The sequence below is a fragment of the Hyperoodon ampullatus genome, assembly GCF_949752795.1.
Source record: "Hyperoodon ampullatus genome assembly, chromosome: 11".
Lineage (NCBI taxonomy): Eukaryota > Metazoa > Chordata > Mammalia > Artiodactyla > Ziphiidae > Hyperoodon > Hyperoodon ampullatus.
Window position 1 is genome coordinate 33,324,663 of NC_136924.1, and position 22,518 is coordinate 33,347,180.

General features: G+C 38.5%; 1 protein-coding gene across 25 annotated transcripts in view; it reads right to left on the reverse strand.

Moving 5' to 3' along the window:
• The window catches only part of RBFOX2 (RNA binding fox-1 homolog 2), a gene marked incomplete at its 5' end in the record, with an annotated part of 259,263 nt that overhangs the window by 71,791 nt on the left and 164,954 nt on the right, over window positions 1–22,518 (reverse strand). The window lies entirely within an intron of this gene.

A 22,518-nucleotide genomic window follows, 5' to 3' on the forward strand; every position in this document is an offset into this window, starting at 1 on the left:
TGTAGAGTGCCCTGAATAATAAAATATTTAATCATTCTTTATAGATTTTTGCACTGGGTATTCTATTATAGTCTACTTTTAAATGAGCAATTCATATGATATATATATATATAAATATAGTAACAGACAAAATTTTTCCCTATACCCTTCCCAGGACAAAACGGCATTTTGTCTGCAACCACAGTTAACATGATGGTTTACATTTCCTCTATTCATTTCACAAGTAAAGCCCCTAAGTAGATCAGGGACTGAATCATATACTTCTTTACTGTAGCTTCCTCACCAAATGATAAGCACATTGTAATTGATCTTTAGAAAATACATGCTAAATTGAATTAACCAGGTAGTTGAATATCTGCTTCTGAAGCAGTCTGTAAAAACGATGGGGACCTTTCTCTCAATAGCTTTAGGAACTCTGCTGAAAGCTCACTACAATATAACCATTCATAAATATTTACTATTAAATATATATATATATTAATTGAAAGGCTAAGAGTGAAGTAAGTCAGAAAGAGAAAGACAAATACCGTATGCTAACACATATATATGGAATTAAAAAAAAAAAATGTCATGAAGAACCTAGGGGTAAAACGGGAATAAAGACACAGACCTACTTGAGAACGGACTTGAGGATATGGGGAGGGTGAAGGGGAAGCTGTGACAAAGCGAAAGAGAGGCATGGACATATATACACTACCAAACGTAAGGCAGATAGATAGTGGGAAGCAGCCGCAGAGCACAGGGAGATCAGCTCGGTGCTTTGTGACCGCCTGGAGGGGTGGGATAGGGAGGGTGGGAGGGAGGGAGACGCAATAGGGAAGGGATGTGGGAACAGATGTGTATGTATGACTGATTCACTTTGTTATAAAGCAGAAACTAATAAAAAATAAATAAATATTAAAAAAAAAAAAAGAAAGGCTACATGTGAGAGTCCATGTTATGTACCGTGGGAAATGAAAAGAAAAATGAGAGTCTCTGATCTCATCAACTGTCACCCAGGTTAACCCAAGAACCTTTCTTTTAATAGTTCTCCTTTCTTCTAACTTAACCTCAACCTAATGAATTTTCCAAGCAGTTGCCAGAATGAGCTTTCTAAAATAAAACCTAAATCAGATATTGCTAATTAATTCACTTCTTAAAATCCTACATTCCTCACTGCCTACAGGTCAAGTCCAAATACCTCTGTATGGAAGTCATGCCCCTTGCATACTTCATCTATTTGACTTCAATTCTTGCCATCAAATATTTATTGAGTACTTACCATGCATTATTAGACACTTTGTTCTAGGTGCTGGGGAGATAACAGTGATTAAAAAGACAAAGTTCCTGCCCTTATGGAGTTTACATTCTAGTAGGGAGAGGCGGATAATAAACAGGCAAGCAACACAAGAAACAGAAGGTGTGATATGGAGAGAAACTAAGCAAAAAGTGTGCAGGGAGTATCAGGTTGGGGGGATAGAGCACCCTGTAAACTACTGATTAGATTTTATCTTTCAATATTTGAAATTCATTTTCCCCCCAAATGCATTCTAAAAGATCTTTGACATTTATTTCCAGGGTGTTTTGGGTAATCTATTTTCCATTCTTAAAGTTAATTTTTATTTTTATGAAATTAGTACATGTACTAATAGCAAACCGAATGGGTGCAGAAGAGTTTATGATAGAAAATGGCAGCCTCCTACCTCTCCTTCCTTTCATCAGCCCTCTTGGGAGTGGCCCTCTTTTAATGGTTTCTTAAAAGGCAGAGGCTCCAAGGCTGGAGGCTACCTTAGGGGTTACTGACTCCTCACCTCTCCAGACTTAGATGTCACATCAATCTGCAGATCTGTGCACAGAACATAGGACTTGGCCTCCCCATGAGGCCACTGAAAGGGTCAGGTGCATTAAACGTTTGTATGGCAAACTTTGACCAAACGGAAGAGGAGCAGGAAATGAGAGGAAACCAGTAGATAAAAAACATCTCCACATTTCCTTCCAATGGACTGGGCAGAGGAGCAGCAGTCCATACAACCTCTCTGAAGACTTCTACTGAAACTAAGTCATCAGCAATGTCTTCTACAAAGCTCTGGCCGAACTTTCTTCCTTGTTCTCACTCCTCCTTCCTCCCCACTGCTTTCCTGAGATCATACTCCCCAATAAAGTATTGTCTCCAGCTCTATTTTCTAGGGAACATGGGCTAAGGAAATCATCTGAGACTTGTCTCTTGTATTTTCCATCTTCGCATCTTAAAGCTCTGCATTTTGGGAGATATCTTTAACTCTACTTTCTTTCCTTCTATGGCATGTTTTCTTTTGACTATCACATTCTTAATCTCTCACGCTCTTTCTCATTCTCAAATTGTTCCCTTCTCATTACACCCAGAACAGGTTTTATGAACGCATTCCGTTCTTTAATCTGACTACATTAGTCAGAATGCTTCTTTAAATCTTCCTTTGTTCCCTGGATTATCTGTTTCCCCTAGGGTCAGGTTTTCTTCTTGTTTCTTCTCTTCTCTTTCGTGCTGAAAGTTCCCCTCATATGACTAAGGATCCTCATGCACTGGTGACCCAGGTATAAGGACTTGGTTAGCTGGTGTGGATTTCCTCTGCTATCATATAAGGAAATCTGTTCTCTTATTAGGTCTCTTCCTGGAATTAAAATTCTAACTGGGAACTCAGTATGAGATAAGGAAGAGCATGGCAGCGGGCGGCTTCGTTTTAGTGTATGCTACTAGGAAAGTGTGGAATGACCTCCTCCTATCCTCCGAATATCAGATTAAAGGAAGGGGTGCCAATATCTAATACAAAAAGAATTAAATTTCCCCATATTTTCTGATCAACTTATTTGGAGTCAAACAATCTGGGGTTTTTGTTTTTCCTTTTTTAATGCTGGAGAAAAGAGACAGCATAGTAAATGATGGGGCTGGCTACTTCCACTGCAACATCTACAAGAGATTTGTGTGTTCCCCAAATAGCTGTTTGCTCTAAAATCCTCCTTTCTTCTAACCAAATAAAGCATCCATTTCCAAATGACATTATATTTTAAGTATTACTTGATTTAAGTAATAAGCACTAGAATATATGTGACTACCCAATTTAACTCTTCTGGCTTTGCACTTGTCATGAATTAACAAGTTAAAGTTCATTAATTCAATCAAGAAGTATTATTACATACTAAATTGAACCAGATACAATAATAAACACTGGCAATATAGTCCCAATCCTGAAAGAAACTACAGTCTGATGGAAAAAACAGACAAATGTATTCACAATTACAGTAATACATACTATGGACTAAGAGAACAATACATATACAATGCCAAGGAAGCACAAAAAAGGGACAACTCTATGAGACAGGGCAAGCTTTCTGAAGTAAGTGAAGTCTAAACTAAATCTTTAAGGCAAGAAATTATTCCTATGGGAGAAAGAGGTATTCTGGCCCAAAGTAATAATACATGAAAAATAATATATGAAGAAATATATGAAAAGCAGTAAGGTACAAAATATGGCATATTTGGGGAATTGCAAGTGGTTCAGATTTGGGGGTAGAGTGGAGGGAGAAAGCAAGTGAGGAAAGGAAAAGAATTTTCAAATTTTCTGGGAGGAAAAATGAGAGAGCAAGTCGGGGTTTCACCCTAACGGGGATCCAAGATGACCCATCAAAGCTGCTAGAAACTGTGTCCCTGTCATCAAGCTATATGGGAAAACCTTCCTTCCACTAAAAACCAGGGAGGACTGCATCCCTCTGAATCAAGGGTTGGCAAACTATGGCTTTGGTCCAAAGCTGGCCCACCATATGTTTTTGTACAACCTGAAAGCTAAGGGTAGTTCTTACATTTTCAACTAGTTGAAAAAATTTAAAAGAATATTTTGTGACACATGGAAGTAATATGAAATTAAAATTTCAGTGTTTATAAAGTTTAACTAATGAAGTGAGAGAGTGGCATGGACTTATATATACTACCAAATGTAAAATAGATAGCTAGTGGAAAGCAGCTGCATAGCACAGGGAGATCAGCTCAGTGCTTTGTGACCACCTAGAGGGGTGGGATAGGGAGGGTGGGAGGGAGATGCAAGAGGGAGGAGACATGGGGATATATGTATATGTATAGCTGATTCACTTTGTTATATAGCAGAAACTAACACACCATTGTAAAGCAATTATACTCCAATAAAGATGTTAAAAAAAATAAAGTTTAACTACAACATAGCCACACCCATTCACTTACGTATCATCGATGACTACTTTCTTGTTACAAAGGCAGAACTGAACAGTTGTAAAAGAAACAGTGTGGCTTGCAAAGCCAAAAATATTTACTATCTAGCCATTAATGGAAAAAGTTTATGGATTTCTGCTCTAAGTTAGGAGTCTTTCAAAATCTCATCTCCTTCAATTAAGTCTCAGCTTATCTTTTCAGAAGTTCTTATAAGAAATCTCACACAATATTAGATAAAAGACTAGTTACATTATTTGTGGATATAAAAGTATTATTTTTAATTTCATAAAGTAATTATTGATTTCCATTTCCATATGTTCTTCTTAACAATTCCTTTATATATGTAATATCAAATTGTGCTTGCAGAACTTTATGCTGCAGTTCTAAATGAATTAAATATCTCCAGTTATATGATTTCAAGTTATAATTTTTAAAACTATTTCCTTCTGTTAACAGCAGTCTAGCTATACTTATTTCCTGGACCATTAATTAAATAAGAAATGTTATTCTAATATTCTGAAACTGGTAGCCCTTTGAAAAAATTCAAGAGGAATGATGAAAAGAATAATATGCCAAAGTAAGCAAATCTAAGACTATTTCTAAGGTATTTGATTTATAATATGGATTGTTAAATCAGAATATTTTTCAAGGGTTTAATTTATTTTTTGGTTGTGTTTTACTTCTATTCTCAATAGAAAAATAAGATCATGATTTACTGTTGCTACTGATTTAAAAGACTCTATAATTCCCAATTTTGGCTCTTCAACACTCTTTTTTGATACAATTTCAACATCTCAAGAGAGGTGATCAAATTTACTTTTGCTGATTTTTAATATATCATCTGTTGGTCCAACTGGCATCTTCAAAACAGTATTTCTAAAAAATAAGTTTAAAAAGTGAAAATTTCAGTGTTAGTAACCTTTGAGGGATCTGGGCAAGACCTAGAAAAGTTAGAAGGCAAGTAGATTCTTGCCAATCAGCTCACAGCATGCTTTAAAATGGAGAAGAAAAACAATATTCTACTTAAGAGTTGAGGGTAATATACTCTTATTCTGAAGTTATAAATTGATGACAAGGGCTTCCCTAGTGGTGTAGTGGTTAAGAATCCGCCTGCCAACGCAGGAGACATGGGTTCAAGCCCTGGTCCGGGAAGATCCCACATGCTGTGGAGCAACTAAGCCCATGCGCCATAACTACTGAAGCCCACGCGCCCACGAGTCCGTGCTCTGCAACAAGAGAAGCCACCACAATGAGAAGCCTGCGTACCACAACGAAGAGTAGCCCCCACTCGCCACAACTAGAGAAAGCCTACACACAGCAATGAAGACCCAACGCAGCCATAAATAAATAAATACATAAATAAATAAATTGCTGACAACACTGCATGGTCAATAGGCTATGAAAACTGAGTAAACGCAACATGCTATCAAAAACCAAAACTTATAACAAAGATATGATACCTAATAATACTCATAACTACTTAGTAATTGGATATAAATGATAAATCATTCATATAAATTGTCATAATTAGTCCAGAACAATAAAGACTATAGAAACCATATGGTTTCATATCTATGAGGAATAATTCAAGGAGGTAGGTAAGATGAGTACTGAGAACAGAAGACCGAAGGGAACACTTAGCAGTTATTTTCAAATACTTGGGTTTTATGAAGAAGAGAGATTAACCACTCCATGTGACTCTGGATGACAGAACTAGAAACAATGAGAAGACAATAATGAAAACAGATTTTAGCTCACCATAAGGAAAACATTTCTACTTTGTAACAGCCAACAATGGAACTCTTTACCTATGAGGCTTGTAGTATATAATGGAAGAGTATGCAAATTTGGAATTAAATTTGGACCTCATATTTGGAACCTATCCCTGTCAGTCCCCAGAACTACAAGGTTGCTTGACCTCTTGAATGTCAAGGTCTATCTTACGGGTGGGGCAGGGGTAGGTGGGAAAAACACCACCTACCTCAAAAAGAGACTGACAAGCCACGTATGATATGAATACAACTGTTTGTATGTAAATGTGATTTGTATGTAAAATTGGTACAAAGTGGTATGCAAGAACAAAAGGTTATTTCAATAACAGTAATTATTAGTGGTGGTTAGGAACAGGGAAGCTGGAGCCAAACTCCTTGGGTTTAAATCCTGATGCTGTCAACTTGGCCAAGTTATTTAACCTCTCTGTATCCCTGTGTCCTAAGTTCTACAATATGGACGTTAACAGTACTTATAAGGCTGCTGAAAGGAATTACATAAGGCACTGATGACAGTGCCTAATGCATAATATATACTCTATAATGTTATCTAATCTATCATTATGTAATATTAGAAAAATAAATTCATTTTATTCTATAGTGAATTCCTTGTTATTGCAAGTATTCCATCAAAGCCTTGAACATGTCAGAGATGGAAATTCCAGAAGTGAATAAGAGAGTCTCAACTAAATTCATTCATTCACACAGTCAGCAAGTATTAAATGAATATGTAATGCCTACCAGGGGCACTAGAGCACATTGGTTAAGAGTACAGATTCCCAAGCCAGTCTGTGGATATGAATCTCCACAACATCTCTTAGTAGCTCATAAATTGGGGCAAGTTACGTAAGCGTAATATGCCTCAGTTTCTTCTTCTGTCCTATGGGGATAATTATAGGGTTGATGAGAGGATTCAATGAGTTAATGTAGGTAAAGTGCTTAGCACAGTACCTGACACTAATACATCATATATAAAGATTAGCTGATTAGCTATTATTTTGACTACATGCCAGGCACAGTTTTAGACACCGGGGATACCGGAGACTGCTGACAAGGTCCCTGACTTACAGAACTTACATTCTTTGTAGGGGTGGGGTAGCAGTGATAATAAACAAGCAAATAAAGAGTAATGACAAACACTAATATCAGTGATAAGTGAAGAAAAAGCAGGTTAAGGGAATAGGGAACAATTGAGGAATTCAAGTTGAGATAGGAAGGTCAAAGAAGAACTCTTGAGAAGCCTGGGGGATGAGCATTTCCATCTAAAAGAAAAACAGAAGGAAAGGTTCTGAGCAGGAAGATGCAACGTGTGTTAAAAGGAACAGCAAAGAGGCCAGTGTCACTGGAGCAGAATATGGGAAGAGAAGGGCAGCAGGAGATAAGGCTGGAGAGACAGCCAGGTTCCCGATCACTAAGGGCCTCAGAGAGCAGAGTGAGGACACTGGGGTCTGAAGGGAAACAAATGGAAGGTTTAAAGCACAGGGGCGACAAAATCAGACCTGCACTGTAAATGATTCACTCTGGCAATGACCTCTAGTGAATTATTTGACTCCAAGATTTCCTGAACTTAATCATTCTACTAGTAATAGAGGGACATTTGCATATCTGGGAAATGGAAACATACATCATGATGGCAGACTGAAACATTTCTGCTTGGAAGTTGAGCATCCAAACCCAATAATGAAGTTGCTACATTGGAAACAACAAAGCATTTACTGCAGGGGAGCATTCCATTTGTGTTTGTTAGATTTCACATATGAAGTATTGTTTAGAAACGTTTAAGAAAGATTTGACAGTGGCTTTGGAATGTTGGGGAAGAAAAGTGAGGAATTATGATTCCAGAAGGGAATGCTTCAGATATCAACAATGCCAGATTCCAGAGAGGAACTGTATACCAAAAGGATGCTCGAGGGCTGTGGGGCTGTGTCATCACCATGACAATCACATACAGATGCCCAAGAAACAAACCAAGGTAAGGTATTACATGAAGAGAAGTTAAAATGTGAGTAGTCCACGAACCAAAAGTCAAAAGAGAAATGAGATTGCTCCCATGTGGCGATCTTTTGGATGTGAGTTTGAAAATTTTCAGGGGAGAACAGAAAACTGGAAGAACACAACCAGGACTTTGAGCTAAGCCACTGAGAGGGGTGAGGAGTGTCACTTCCCTTTCAACATGGAGGTGTCCTCGGTAGCAATACAATCCTGAATAGCAGTTTGTCAAACACTAAGCTTTCCTAGTCTCGACTACAAAACTAAGAAGAAAGATAAAGGAAAAAAATAAAGGGAAGGAGCCAAAAAAAGGTGTGTGTTTTGGGGCATGGGAGGTGACTGGGAAGAAAAACCATTTAGTAAATCAAAATTGCTCAGATTTAATTACTTATATGGAATTCTGGGTATCTTTTCAGGGGAACTGAGTAATTTTTAGAATAGCAATATTTTTCAAGAGCCAGCCTTGGCCTTGGCAAGGAAATGGTTATAACTGAAGATAAGGAGCAATGTAGAAGAATTCAGAAAGAAACCAAAGCTCTGGAAAAAGTGAGGCTTTTTTTGGTTCATTGTAAAGGAACATAAATTAGCCTCAAACCCAATCTCCGCCTCTCCCCCAACTTCCCAGAGTCCTGTGCAGCCCATAGAAAGTGGAAGTGAGCCAAAGCCAACAGTGTGGGCTGAAGCTCTGTGGATGAAGGGTGGGATGGGCTCGGGGGGACCTGGCTGGCAACCCAATGGAATCACTTGAAAGCACTGCCACAAAATGGAGACTAAATAATCACTGAGGACTTTCACAGAAAATGGGATACGCTTAGCAAAATCAGAGAATAGATTCCCTACTCCAACTCATTTCAAAAAAACCAGAAAGGATAATAGAAAATGAAACAAAGCAAAACATACCTGTTCTCTTACCGGTCTTTAATTAAAGCATAAAATACCCTCCCTCTTCTCTCCTCCCAGCCACCCTGGAACGAATAGGGACCTGGCCACAGCTCAGGTAAAAGACTTCGGCCTTCCAGCTACAAAGAGTGGAGATAGCAGACAATAGAACTGGTGGTGATTCATTACAAAAGAATACACTCCGGAGTGGCCTGCTGCCACTTGGGCTCCCTGCACTATTTAAAGGAACAGCAACCTCCTTTCCAACCTCCCTTATTCTTAACACCTTCCCTCCTCTTGGTCCTGATGGAAAACAGATTTTGAAGAAAATGCCAGCAAAGCACTGAGCTGTCCAAGAAAGGGAGGGCTTTGTGTTCTACAGAAACTGGCAGTCTTACGCTATAGTAGAGAACAAAAATTTTCTTTAACGTCCACACTGTAAAATCTCTTCCTCTCTGCCTAGTATACTTTCCCTTTCAACAACAAACAGTATAACCTTTCCTTATTAATTGGAGTTTAAGTCATTTACAACTTTGTCTAATTTGACACATATTACAAGAATGTATCTCTTCTCCTTCCTTTTATTCCACATTGTTATTTTCACAAATGTGAGGAGATGCAATAACTTGGTTCACATGCTCTGGAAGAAGAGAGTGAAATACTCCTGTAACATATACAGGAATGACAGATAAACCTAAAGTTATTTTTTAAAAAGTCACATGAGCATGTCTGTCTACTATACTAGAATTCTGTAATTAAATCGCCATTTCCTTTTTTTTTTTAAAGCAAAACTGATAACTTATTGTAAATAACAGAGCCTTATAAACCAAAAACAGGCCTTATAAAACCAGAGCATATATAGTAACAACGTGTGTATACCGTGTAGCTACAGATATGGATCTAAACATGATGAAAATGTCATCCACTGAAGGCCCTTCACCTTCCACCCGATGGAAGCCACGGGATATTGAAATGTTAAGATCAAAGATGCAAAGAACCTAGGTGACAAAATGATGAAAACATATCTAAATACTTTTCTTAATATACTTGTTAAGATACTAAATACCACAATAAACTGTTTAACTTTGATAACTGAACCCTAAACACTGCAGACATTTTCTATTCAGAAAGCTTATGTGACAGATCATTATCAAATATTGGGATTTGACGTCTGGCTCAAAAAACCAAAAACTACCTCCCCACCAAAAAAAAAAAAAAAAAAAAACCACCATAGGACAAATAAAGATTTGGCTTATCTTGCTATTTTATGTATGTTACATTAACATAGAAAGTGTATACAAAAAACAAACATGCTGGAATATTGAAAATTCACAAGTTTGACATTCTATACTTTCCAAATTCAGGATGGGCAAAAATGAGTTCCTTGTTTCCTTCAGCATTCACACACACTGAGAAAATCATGATTTTCACTTACCTATTAGAATTCTTAACCTCCCCCAACTGCTTCTTTCCAGTTTCTATTTATCTCTTCTGCTTCATTCCTAAAATTATAGTTTCCTTAAATACTTATTATTAAGACCAAGATATTAAGTGTGCAAATGCTTGTCCATTCGAACTTGGGCTTGCACACATTTACTCAGCTGCTCTAGAAACTAAGGGGACAGGCTCCAAGAGGCCACGGAAAACCTCTGATTATAAGAAGTCCTAGTTTAGATAACTCTTTCACTGATTTAAAAATATATACAATGAAAAGTCAAGTAGTTGAAAAGGCTCCAGTAATAGCTGAGAAAGAAGAGAGCTGGTACCCTCTAATATGGTCAGTTCATGAAAACTGAACGAGGGCTCCAAGTTTAAGAAGTATCATCTCCCAAGCAACAAAGAGAAGCCAGAAACATGTTTTCTCTTTTTTAAAAAGTAAAGCAATATTTCAAAAGAGTTAATCGGGCTGATGATGAAGAGATAAGAAGTGGAAGAGAAAATATTTCAAGGGTTTCTCCACTTTCCAGAAGAGGGAGGGGTTTCTTAATAATATCCAAACTCAGATCTGCTGAAAAATTACTACGGAAAGACATATTCTTTGAAACTTCCCTTTCCTCTCAGTCATGCTGGGAAAATCTCCTTAATGCTTTACCTCCTTCCAAACAGCACTGCGGGGCATTATATAACATTTAACAGAACAGGGTTCCAGTTCCTAAAATGATGCCTCTATCCAGATAGCCAGCTGACTCTCTCGCCCTCCGGTGGTGACTTAGGAAAAGAGATGAGAGAATACAAAAAAAACCCAAAAAAAAAACAAAAAGGGGGCAACCTCCTTAAAAGGAAAGCACTGTCCAGTGATGAAATTTCCCTACAGAGCATAAAAGCCTGGAGTGAAACTGATCTTAAGTCTGAGACTAAAGGACATGAACGTTCCACAATGCAAACGATTCTCATTGATAAATCACAGTTTCATCGTTTCCTCTCAACCTATATATAAAGAAAAAAGGGAAAAGGAACATACAGAAAGGTGCCAAGAAGAAAAAGAGCACCGCCAGGGGAAACTGGGGAAGAGTATTCACCTTTCCATTTGTCAGGAATGACTTGCTAAAATGCAGATATTGCCTGGTATAACCAAAGACAGGGGGAGAGAGAGAGGTACGGGGTCGGGGGGGGGGAGAGGGGCGGGGGGGGAGAGAGGGGGAGAGAGAGAGAGAGGGAGAGGGAGAGGGAGAGGGAGAGAGGGAGAGGGAGAGGGAGGGAGAGGGAGAGGGAGAGGGAGAGGGAGAGGGAGGGAGAGAGAGGGAGAGGTCTTCCATTTCCTACTCCCTCTCCTTCAGATGTCTTTTAATGCCCGTGTGATTGTCATTTATATATTCAGACTTGTTCTTCTGCCAGGGAGGGCTGGCTCTACCTGCCTCTGCTGCACCTGGATGCTTCTATGTTCTCACGGAAAACAGTCTTTGCCAGTAACAAAAACATGAAAATGAAACATTTTTCTAGCCTTCATTTTTAATAAGCCATTTAGAGCAAAGGCAGCAAAACTGCAAGTCCATTGCCAATTCTGAGAAACCAAAGCGAATCAGGAATCAGATTTCCTTATAACACATATTCTTCTGCAATTCTTAAAAGGAAGTCAATCCCTCTCCCCTCTTTTTGGCAGTCTACAAGAATCTCTTCCTACCTCTGCAGTCTCTCTCTCCCTCCCTCTTCTCAGAACCAAGACAAAGAGGTAGACAAATCCCCACAGGGTCTTTCCTGAGCTACAGCTGCACAGTACAGGAAACAGGAATCTGCTATGGAGCTAAGGGAGGGGAGAGAAAAAAGGATACGAATACACCACACACACGGACTCACAACAGGCACAGACTAACACTTTCCAGCTGATAACAATAATTCTGTCCCTTTCTAAAAAGACAATAATAATTAAAACTCTGGTGACTATGCCCCACCCCCCCCATCTTATTTAGATCTCAGAAACGAGAAAAGAAACGCACGGAGGAAACAGATCTTACCTGAGTTACCATTTTCTTTTTCTCCATAAACCAAATGGAACAGATGATGAACACTTCAAAGCGGTCGCGCTGGGGCACACCTTCCACAGCTTGCTTTCCCCCCCCCTCCCCCCCCCAAGTCTAGCTCTTAAAGGGTGGGTGATTGTTCTCCCTTTATCCCGTTTTCCTTCCTTTTTCTTTCTAGTGTTTCTTCCTTTCTTTTCTCTTCCTCTCTGGCAGTCTCTCCCCCTCCTTCTTTCTCCAGCTCCCTCCCATATCTCAGGCAGATGGCTGAAGGAAGCCCCACCCCCGAATGCCTAAGGTAATTAATCAGAGTAGAGCCCCACCTCTTCCTCCTCCTCCCACCCGCTCCCGGCAGGCTGACATCTCCCAACTCCAGAAACAGGCCTGCTGGAGAATGGCAGTTTGGTGTGTGCTTTGCGCACGCGTGTGTGTGTGTGTGTGTGTGTGTGTGTGTGTGTGTGTGTGTGTGTGTGTGTGTGTGTGTGAGGGGAGGAGGGAAGGGGGGGAGAGAGGGAAGGGCAGGCGCCATGTGCCCGCATATTTTAAGGAGTTTCTCCGATGGTGGCATTAATTATATGGCACGGGAAGTATTCACACCATAGTAAGTACAGATTTAAAACGTTCCATCTAAGAATACCTGATAATAAATAAGGAGCGAAACAGAAATTATTAAAAAAAATTTCCACTGATGTACAGTTTATAGATGCAGCGGATGTAATAAAAGATGAGAAGAGCTGCTCAATGATGGGTTGACTGGAAGGTTTTCAAGGAATGAAATATGCAAGAAACTGCTTGCCCTAAACTAGTCTAATGACTGCAAAGGACAAAAAGAGAGGAGGGAGGTAATTTAAGTGCTTCTTTTTTTCTACTGTAAAAAACCTGGGGATTCTGAAAAAGGTGTCTACAAACATGACTGCTTAAGAAGCTTAAGGTGGATACAAATTTGGTTGCTCAAGGCTTCCAGCTTCATTTAAAATGCTGATTAACTGAGAATTTACCCTTTGTGTTCCCCAGCCTTCTGCATCTCAGCCTCTATTGAAAAACATAAACGCTTTCTTGTACACACACTGGACATGTGTCATTACTATAACTAATCATTGTTACTATAGAGTGCTATAGACACAGGAGGTTTGGGAGAATGTTTACTGAGTGTAAGAGTTTCTTTTAAGTTCTCTTAGTAAAAAGTCATAATGAAAAAAAGCATAAAGGTGTGATTCAGTTCAGAAGTCCTGGTCAAAGTCGTAATTCTGCCCTTTACAAGTGATCTTGGAAAAGTCTTTGACCTCTGAATATAAATGTCATATCTCCCTACTTTCTATCATTATATATTCAAATAAAGTAACCTATGTGAATGTTTGATGAGTTTATGATGTTTGTCTCATAAAAATAAAGATTTTCTAATTTTTTAGTATTCTAATAAATAAGATCCTATTCTAAAGGTTTTATTATATATTTTAAGTTATGCTATATTTATGGTATAATCTCTAATAGATTACCTGAAGAGCAAAGAGATTAATTCCAAAATTGAGCTATTTTTAAAATAAACACATAAAGAAATCAAAATTAAAAATCACAAATCACACGAGAATACTTAAGTTTTTGCTGTCTCAATGAGGATTATTTGGCAAAATGTATAACCAAGCTTTAAAAAAATGTGCCGTATCGGGCTTCCCTGGTGGCGCAGTGGTTGAGAGTCCGCCTGCTTATGCAGGGAACACGGGTTCGTGCCCCGGTCCGGGAAGATCCCACATGCCGCCGAGCGGCTGGGCCCGTGAGCCATGGCCGCGGAACCTGCGCGTCCGGAGCCTGTGCTCCGCAACGGGAGAGGCCACAGCAGTGAGAGGCCCGCATACCGCACAAAAAAAAAAAAAAAAAAAAAAAAAGTGCCATATAATAATGTTGGTTGGCACATTGCCAATGTACCATCATCATGCTCCCATCCAAATTAATAATCATTTTAACAATTCTGAAAAGAACACAGGAACTACCAAACAATCTGGAGAGCCTGGAGAAACCGGCACAGTCATTGCTATTTACTGAGTACCTACAATATGTCAGGTGTTGTTCTGGGCATTTTACAGCTATCAGTATACATTTAGTATAACCTGTACATGTAAAGAAATATGTACAGAAGAATGGGATCTTTAAACATTAGAAAAAAACATTAAGAGAAAAGGAATAGATTGGTTCTGAACTTGTTCTTATTTAACATTTTTAGAAATGATCTGGAAGATAGAACATATTACATTCTCTGAATTTGCAACTGAAAAGCCAATCTGGAGATAAAATGCAGTCAAAAAATTTTAAAGACAAAGTGAGGAAGCAGAAAAGAGGTAGGCGAGTTTCACTGGAAGCAGGGGCAATGCAGTGTGCTTTTGGGAAAATCTAAATCATATTTATGGGATAATTATTTACGCTTTCAGTTCTAATATAAGAAATAAACTGAGAATCACTGTATACCATTCTCTGAATCCGCTGGTCCACAATAGTGCTAGGGGCAAAAAACCAGGAGCACCAAGACAGAGTCCCCCACTCCCCACCACACACAAACACACAAACACACACACACTCACTCACTCACACTCACACACATGCTAGTCTTATGAAAGCCATGGCTGTCTTGAAGCTTGCAAACCTCCATACGTATGGAAAGACAACAAAGCCCCAAGAAGAGATTTTTTAAATAAAAATGAGGGATTCCCACATGCAAAATGTCTAGGACTAGGACAAAGGTTTCCCTAGGCCTGGTATTCATGCCTCTATTCTACATTTAGGAGCATTGTTTTATATTGCAAATAATAAACTTATAAAAGTCATTACCACAAGAAAGAGTTAGTGTGAGCTAAATGTGAAAAAAAAGTATTAAAATAATTTTCATAAACTCACTGATCATAGTGAGCACTGCACGAACTCAAGGATATTTTGATGTGCATCCCTGACTTTAAAGGGTGGTGTTATAGAGGACAATCTGCTCCCTCGTGCCCAAGTGAGAGAAGAGCAATTGAACAGTCTGGATCTGACCCAGCATAACAACTGGAGGCCCCTGGTGGCTGAGTGTGCCCAGTGGTGTACCAAGGAGAAACGCATTTCAGGGCATTTTCTGGGCAGGAGTGAGGGGGCTGGGGAGGTAGGCAGGCAAACAGACAATAAGAACATCAGCTAAGGGAGGAGACCACATCCACCCTTGTGGATCAACCTCCAGCTTCCAGCACAGTGCCTGATACATGGTAGGTACTCAATAAATATGTTAATAAATAAACAAATGAAGGAACTTCTCCTAGTTGTCTCAATGTCTTCATTGTTTCCTCAGTGTTCCATGTAATCCCTAGAACTCCAGCTTCCTTTCCCCCATACCACTCAACGGAAATGGATCTTATTAAAGTCGCCAAAGACCTCTGATGGCCAGAGTCAATGGACATGTTATATCTTCTTTGACTTGTCTGCAGCATTTGGCACTCCCTCCTTTTGGAAACACTTATTCTCAGCTTCAAATGAAACCTTACTCTGAGTCTTTCTTGATTTTCCTCTTTTCCTGTTAAGTCGCTTCTCCATCTTACTCTTTTTCCTCTGCCCACCTTCTATGTTGGTATTGCTTAAGGTGCCATCTTCAGACCTCTTTTTACTGCATACCACAGGCTCTTAACCCAAGGTATATAGTTCCTCACACAGGTACCCTGGTGGAAATTTGTTATTTTTATGTGCATTTCTGTGCAGAGAGGATCTACGGTATTCATCAGATTTTCAAAAGGGTACACATCTCAAAAAAGTTAAACAATGGTCCTTAGTTCCCGAGGCCTCCTGTTGACCACCACGCTTGCTGTAGGTGATGTAATCCATCCCATAGCTTCATTTACCACCCATTTACCTTGAGGATCCCCACATTTCTATATCCAGTCCAGATATCTCTCCTGAACTCCAGATCAAAATATCCAAATGCTAAATAATGGTCATCTCCATTTAGATATCCTACAAATTTCTCTATCTTATAAGACCAAAACTAAATTAAATTCTTAAAATCGAATCACTAATTCATTTAGCAAATGTTTGAGTGTCTACTATGTGCCAGGCACTATTCTAGGCACTGGGGGAAAACAGTAAATGGGCAAAGGAGATAAAAATCCCTGTATGTGTGAAGCCTGGATTCTAGTACTCATTCTACCATGTTTGTTTACTTGGTGAAATGTGGTTAAACTTCATAACCAGTAAAAGAGGTATCAGTTCTTGAAAACTTACTCTGTGGTGTCTTATCAGGCAACTACATATATTCTTAGCTCATTTCATCCTCAAGACAAGATATTTTAATCTCCTTTGCAGAGATGAGGGAACTAAGACCAGGTGAGGCTAAGTATCTTGCCCAAAGTCACCAGAGCCAGCAAGCTGAAGTGTCCAGATTTAAACCCAAATTTGATGGGAAGTCTGGAGTCCTTCCAAGACTCCTCCTTCTCACTCAACACCACACCAAACCAGAAGCAAGTCTTTTTGATTTCTCTGAAATGTGCCCTTTCTTTTCATCCCTAGCACCACAAATTCGGTTCTGACCTTACTATTTTGCATTCAGCCTCCTACTTAGTAATCTCCCTGCCTTCAGTCTACCCCTCTTCCCATGCAGGCTTCTTACTACTCTCAGAGCTTGATCTTTCTAAACACAAATCTCATCTGCCACTTCCCCGATTAAACTCCTCAACTACGGCCCACAGCCTAACAAGGGGGACAATTCTAACTCTTAAGTAGGCACCTAACACACATAATGTGGCTTCAGCCCCCTTGTCCAGAGCCCCGGCTTTCCCTCTCCCCACCCACTGCTCTCCTCTGCTCCTACCACACCTCACGACTTGCAGTTAGTTCCTCAACGACACCTCTGTTCTTTTCTGTTTTCTGTTCTTCCTCCCTTGAGTACGGCCTTCTATCTGGCTGATTCATCCTTCAAGGCTCACTTCAGGGATCCCCTGCTCCAGAAAGCCTTTGCTGCCCTACCTCCTCCCACACCTGGGTTAGGTACCCCTTATCCCATTGCCTTAGTGCCTAAGCCATGGTTGATACTGTTTCTGCATAACTTTGACCAGACTGTGAGCAATCTGAGGGTAGGAACTGTTTCACAATCCTAACGCAGTTCCTAACCCAACGCCTGAATACCTAGTAGACGAATAAATGTTTGATGAAATCAAACTGTAATGCCTTGATTTCTACCTCTAGCCATTTATTTATCCATATGCAGGTACCTAAGAACGAAGAGCATCTCTGTGGTTATCAAAATGCTATAAAAGCATTCTTTTCTTCCCAAAGAGTACTTGGAAATGTCTTTAAATTTATAAATTTACTTCAGTATCTTAGAAATTTGAAGGTGAAAGGAAGATGTACAAAATGAGAGAGTGGGAGAAAGGCTTTGTTTTCGACTTTATTAGAATAGTTCAGATTCTAGACAAAACAACACTCACTGATTTAAAAAAACAACAACTCACTTTAGGTGGTGTTGCTTCTCACAATTTTAGGGACTCAACCTTCCTACCTTCCACCCACTTACCAGCAATGCTATAAAAGCAGGTCCAAGAGTCCCTGACCAGAAGGCAGGGTTTGCTCATACTTTCCCAGGCTGCCGCTAACACCCAAGTGAAAAGCGACATTAAAGGGACAGCATTTCCGGCAATAATAAAAACCTGTTAGTATAAAAGCTTTTCACAGCATGTCCCCCCTCATAACCCTAAGTGTAAATAACAATTTACACCTAATAGATATAAATACCTTTCCAGAAGCATTTCCCAGACAATACTACTTTAATATCCCTTGTCCCAGCATTCTCTTTAATATAAATAAAGCCAATTATAGATAATTCTACTATATCCCAGCTCATTTTCTCAGGGTTAGGCAGTGTTCAGTTATATATAACCCATTCTAGAAAAAAAGGTAAGCAAAATTTGAAATCAACTGCCTTACACGTTATATGCTTATAAAAAACCAAATAATCCTCATATTTATTTCCTGTCCCCCCAAATCAAACCTTTAGAACAAGATTACAAATAGTATACACCAAGACACAGGTGAGGCCAGAGATATTAGAAAACATCAGTACATAAATTATTAACTAGATTTGCATAAAATACTCTTTAAAATCTCTTTAAACTATCCCAAACTCTAGATAACTGAGTCATATATGCAATTGAAATTATGTGTACATTCTCTGCATTCTATGAGAGACTAAGGAAAAGGTTCTTAGACAAATACTTAAAGGGATGGGACATAAACAAGTTTATGAATAACCAGATTATCAAGAAAATACATGATTAATCGGTGAAAGCTGAAGTGTACTGTTTCTCCGATAATACAATATGCCACCTCTCTATTACTAAATTACTGGAGATTCTGCTGGTTTTCTTCACCACTAAATCCCTGTGCCTGGCATAGTACCTGGCCCATAACTCAAAAAACATTTGGTGAGCAATAAACTAATTTGAAATGAGAAATTAAGGTATATATATATATATATATATATATATATATATATATATATATCCCTTGACATCAAGGTCATCTGCCCACAAAGCAGTGGACAGCCTACGGGCTAAGTCACTCTACAGCATTCTGCAGACCTGAGCATCCTCTGGGCACACGTATCCTTTAGACAGGTCACTTTCTGTCTCTCAGTCTTCCAGATGCCTAAGAGCCTTAAGCTGTACTTGGCTCTCCTGAACCCTCAAATCAGGATACACAGCTATACCCCCCAAAATGTAAGATCCTGCTTCTTCTCCCTCCAGCTGCCCCATTCACCTCAAAATGATAATCAGTGCCAACGTGTTCGATGGGTGACAGGTTAAGTAAAACTGCCTCAGGAAAAACTGCAACACTAGATGAACCCCTAACTTGCAACAAGTTGTCGCATAACATAAAATTGACCATCTTAGCCATTTATACCGTTCAGTGGTATTAAATACAGTGGACCTCTGAAGAACATGGGTTTGAACTGTGCAAGCCCACTTACATGCGGATTTTTTTCACTGCACATGTACACAATCAGCGGTTGGTTGAATCCAAGGATGCAGAACCACTGATACGGAGGGCTGAGTGTGAAGTTATACATGGATTTTCTACTGTGCAGAAGGTCGGTGCCCCTAACCCCCACATTGTTCACTGTGTAGTCATAATTTGCTACCAGCACCATCATCCATCTCTGTAACTCTTTTCATCTTATAAAACTGAAACTCTTAACACAGATGTAGAGAACAAACATATGGACACCAACGGGGGGAAGTGGCGGGGGGGTGGGGGTGGTGTGATGAACTGGGAGATTGGGCTTGACATGTATACACTGATGTGTATAAAATTGATGACTAATAAGAACCTGCTGTATAAAAAATAAATAAAATAAAATTCAAAGAAAAAAACTGAAACTCTATACCCATTAAACAGTAACTCTCCATTCCCCCTGTCCCCAGAGCCCCTGGCAATCACCATTCTACTTTTTGTCTCTATGAATTTGACTATGCCAAGTACCTCATATAAGTGGAATCATACATGTCTGTCTTTTTGTGAATGGTTTATTTCATTTAGCATAATATCCTCAAGGTTCATCCATGTTGCTGCTTATATCAGAACTTCCTCCCTTTTTAAGGCTGAATAATATTCCATTGTGTGTATATACCATGTTTTGGTTATGCATTCACCCACTGATGGATACTTGTGTTGTTGCTTCCACCTTTTGGCTACTGTGAATAATGCTGCTGTGAACGTGGGTATACAAATATCTTTCCAAGATTCTGCTTTCAATTCTTTTGGGTATATACTCAGAAGTAGAATTACTGGGTCATATGGTAATTCTATTTTTAATTTTTTCAGGAACTACCATACTGTTTTCCACAGCAGCTGTACCATTGTACATTCTTATCAACAAGTGCACAAGGGTTTCAATTTCTCCGCATCCTTGCCAACACTTGTTATTTTGTTATTTTTTTTGACAGTAGCCATCCTAACAAGTTATATTTTAACCATCCAGTCAGAGGTGATAAATGTCTAATCCAAAAGACTAATTTCAAGAACAGCTTCTCAAATAGATTTTTTTATGGGTAGGGAGACTACACTCATTGTCCTTTAAATCATATCTAGCAAGCCCCTATCTACTTCCTCTGCCTGTATTTTAAACTGATTTGGCCCAGATTTTGGTTCTGTAAAAATTATAACTAATAAAATAACCAATTTCAATTGCACACTCTTAAGACAGGCATGATTTTATTAACTGTAAGAGTAATAAAAGGTCAAGTACCTAAAATACTTCATTGCCCTATGTTGAGAACTCACTTTGTTTCATTATCTCAACATTAGCAATTCTAGAACTACTTAATTTAAAAAGTAGGTGCAAAACCTTTAATATTTTATAAATACTGTACAATCACGTCCTCAATAATGTCCAGTTGCATAACACACTGGTACAGAAACACAAGTATTCATAGTATGCAACAAAGAGCTTTGATTTAACTAAGTACAAGAATATAACAGAAGCTAAAAAGAAAATTTTGTAACTATAGTTGAGACAGTTTGGATAGCAAACAATCGTCATAAATGCACCATCATTTATAAATGGACTGGAAAAACCTGTTACCCTAACAGAATTAAGAAATAAGACTGTAACATAGTTTGGGATCCTTCAACTTAAAATTGCTTTTTCAATCACATTAATTTCCTTGATGTGGTGGAGAGTGTACTCTTAAACTTTAATATCCCATTACCTGCATTTCTAAGCTACCTTAATTTCAGATAGAATAAACCTAATAAATGGAGCAAAGTCAGGAAAGTGCTGTTCCAAATATTGAGCACCACATTTAACAGTACTAAATCTTAATGATTTGGGGTAGCAAATTCATTTTATCATAAATGAATAAAATTTTCCTGCCAAAGACTACCAAACATGTCATAATTTCTAAACAAGAACCTTTAATCCACTTCACAATTTTTATTTTTGGGGAGAATGGCCTATTTTCTACATCAAAAAATTTATTTACATATTACAATTCTGTTTTTCATAAATCTCCAACATCTCAATCTTCTTTGGAAACATTTTTACTTTTTCAGCTTTTTTTTATACTACTTATATTACAGTTATTACAAGTCCATTACTTTACTAGTTGGGTCTCAGAAATTTCCTGTTCACAGATGTTTCTCTTCAAAAGATCATCAATATTTACTTGTAAGAAGCTTTGCTTCTAATCTAGTCTCATGACACTTCCAGCCTTAAGCTGTTGCATAGACCAATCCATTGTGTTATACCAGGAGAGAAACAGCTCACAGATAAATGAGACCCCACAAATATATCAAAGCCTCATTATGGAAAATATATGCTCTATTTGAATAACTCAAAATCACAGAGAGTTATACAGCTAATATAAAACATGTAGTATAGACCAATGTCCTGCAATATAGTTAAAGAAACAGAGCCATATCCCCTCCCACATGACTCCATACTGGTAGCTTACGACGTGAAGGAGAGCTGTGAGTTTACTCTAGAGAGCTTACCCAACAGGTCCAATTAAAAATAGCGTGGGTTAGCCTTTAGGCCCAAAATACCTAATAAGATATACTGGTTTGTCACTTCCTTTAACCCTATGCATTTCTGTCCAACCCACAACTTAGGAGCTAATTATTAAAGAAATGGCAATCTGTAAAAAAATAATAATAATAATTAAATGCCATTAAAAACAAACTAAACCAAACTGAGAAACTAAGTAGTGTCTATAATTCAGATATAATTGTATTAACCATTTTTACTTTCCTATTCTAGATTTTCAGTACAATTAATATTTCAAAGAATCATGACATATGAAAAATCACCTAGTTCAACCCCTTCATTTTATATACAAGGAAAGTGAAGTCAAGAAAAATGAAGCTATTTGAGCATGACATGGAGGTGTTAATACCATAGGTTGAATCAGAATCCAGAATCCTTAACTTCAACTTCATTTACTGTACTGCTACTAATTAAAGGCAAATAGTTATTCAGGAATATGCTTGATAAAGGCCTACATTTTTATGATTCTAGATTTCAACCAGTTAATAATTAAGAGGCAATGATCCCATCGCAGAAAGTCTAAAATGTTAAGTGTGAAGGGAGTGCCCTCTACTGTATATTACCTATCTGAAAAATACAGCAACATTTGGAAACCACCATCTGTGCTTCTCGTCTACTCAAAATGAAGCCTGAAGTTTACTGTAATATATATGGTGGCTTAATTATGTTACATTTATAATG